Source organism: Otolemur garnettii, unplaced genomic scaffold (assembly GCF_000181295.1).
Source record: "Otolemur garnettii isolate 467f Iridium unplaced genomic scaffold, OtoGar3 scaffold00181, whole genome shotgun sequence".
In the NCBI taxonomy this organism is placed as follows: Eukaryota; Metazoa; Chordata; class Mammalia; order Primates; family Galagidae; genus Otolemur; species Otolemur garnettii.
In genome coordinates this window covers 3,060,266-3,062,490 of record NW_003852576.1, presented here as the reverse complement: position 1 = coordinate 3,062,490, position 2,225 = coordinate 3,060,266, and the positions used below count along the sequence as shown (strand labels likewise).

At 41.3% G+C, this 2,225-nt stretch overlaps 1 long non-coding RNA gene across 1 annotated transcript in view; it reads left to right on the top strand.

Annotated features, from left to right (window-relative positions):
- LOC111728723 overlaps positions 1-2,225 on the top strand; it is a 9,565-nt gene that overhangs the window by 469 nt on the left and 6,871 nt on the right. The window contains exon 2 of the long non-coding RNA XR_002775936.1: positions 1,654-1,659. This is a non-coding gene — a long non-coding RNA (uncharacterized LOC111728723). The remainder of the gene's footprint in view (positions 1-1,653; positions 1,660-2,225) is intronic.

The following is a 2,225-nucleotide window of genomic DNA, read 5'->3' as shown; positions in this document are numbered from 1 at the left end:
AGCCTCCCAAGTAGCTGGGACTATAGGTGCCCGCCACACGCCTGGCTATTTTTTGGTTGCAGCCGTCATTGTTGTTTGGTGGTCCAGGCTGGATTCAAACCTGCCAGCTCAGGTGTATGTGGCTGGCGCCTTAGCTACTTGAACCACAGGCGCCGAGCCTATTTTTTTTTTGACAGAGTCTCACTATGTTGCCTTGGTAGAGTGCTGTGACATTACAGCTCACAGCAACCTCAAACTCTTGGGCTTTAAGCGATTCTCTTGCCTCGGCTTCCCAAGTAGCTGGGACTATAGGTGCCTGCCACAACACCCAGCTGTTTTGTTGTTGTTGTTGTTGTAGTTGTCATTGTTTAGCACTAGAGCCCCGGGGTATGTGGCTGGTACCCTAACCTCCGAGCTATGGGCGCTAAGCCTGTTTATAATTTACTAATTTATTTTTTTTGAGACGGAGTCTCACTATGTTGCCTTGGATAGAGTGCTATGGCGTCACAGCTCACAGCAACCTCAAACTCTTGGGCTTCAGTGATTCTCTTGCCTCAGCCTCCCAAGTAGCTGGAACTACAGGCATCTACTACAACGCCTGGGTATTTTTTTGTTGTAGTTATTGTCTTTTGGCAGGCCCAGCCTGAATTCAAATGCACCAGCTCCGGTGTATGTGGCTTGTGCCCTAGCCCCTGAGCTACAGGCACGGAACCTGTTTATAATTTTTTTGAGCGGGATACTCCTCCAAGCCATCTCCAGGCTGAAGTCCAGCTTCCCTGCATGTCTCACAGTAGAAATGGTTTCCTTCTTCGGGTGTAGACCACGCAATCCCCTGTGGATTTCATTTTGCATCCTAAAACGCATCTTCCCATTTAGCCTTTCCTCAGTGTCAGAAGATGGTCTTTCTCTCCTTCCTGAATGTCTGCTCCTCACACTGCTCACAAGATGAGTGATTTCTCTGTAAAACTGGTGTGAGTGCACTTTTCCTCCAGTAGAGCAGGTGAACAAATGCAACAAGAAAACCATGTGGAGTGGTGCCTGTGGCTCAAGCGCCTAAGGCGCCAGCTACATATACCAGAGCTGGCGGGTTCGAATCCAGCCTGGGCCGGCCAAACAATGCTAACTACAACCAAAAAATAGATGGGTGTTGTGGCAGCGCCTGTAGTCCCAGCTATTCGGGAGGCTGAGGCAAGAAAATTGGTTAAGCCCAGGAGTTTGAGGTTGCTGTGAGCTGTGATGCCACAGCACTCTACCCAGGGCAACAGCTTGAGGCTCTGTCAAAACAAACAAACAAACAAAAATCCATGTTGGACATCTTTTGAAATAAGATCGGAAGGGGTTTAAGACTAAAATAGTACCTGGCATGCAGAGCTTGAATTGTTCTGTTGATAGCTCTTATAATACAAACAGGTATGTTTTTACTTTTAAGTCTATTTTGAATTGTTTTTTTTTTAAACCATTAAAGACACAACACAATTCTGTATCTTGCTATTCAAATGATACATAACAGTGCTTCTATCAAGCTTTTGAATCTGGGGAGGGAACTATACCCTTTTAAAACACCAATTACTTTGGTTTAGTTTCTCATGAGATGAGAAAGAAAATACAACTGGAATTCCTACAGTATTAGTGTAGAATTCATTAAACTTGGATCACAATGCAAGCTGGCTTCAGGATGTAGTTTTTGGTGTTTCTACATTTTGAATTCTTTCTCAAAATACACTCTGTAGATATATCTCAAAAGGAATAGCAGAATTAAAAGTTTAAGTAATTTAGTTCTGCCAGAATGTCTTGGTAACACAAATCACTAAGGACTATAACTTTTTAGGTTTGTGTTTTACCAAACATCATATCCTAATAGTATATTAATATTATAGTTCCATTTAAAATGAAAATTGATTATAAAATGATTTAAGAGTAATTATAGTTTGGTATTATAAAATAACAAACCCTTACAAACTAACCAGCACACCAAGCAAAAACCAAAAAACTTAAGGTGTGATTTTTGGTGTAAAATGTATCTGATTATATCGTTTAGTTCTTAGCACATAAGGTAAAAGGTAAATTTATGTTCAATGAACACTTATCAAGAGGAAAGAATTCCAAACTATGAAGTAAGCTGCTCTTATTTACATAGGACATTTATTAACGGAAAAAGCATCCTGAGGGACCAGGACCATCTTAATTTGCCAGCAAAACCAGACAGATGCAATACATTGTAATAGAAATAAAAGTTTTCTTTTTCC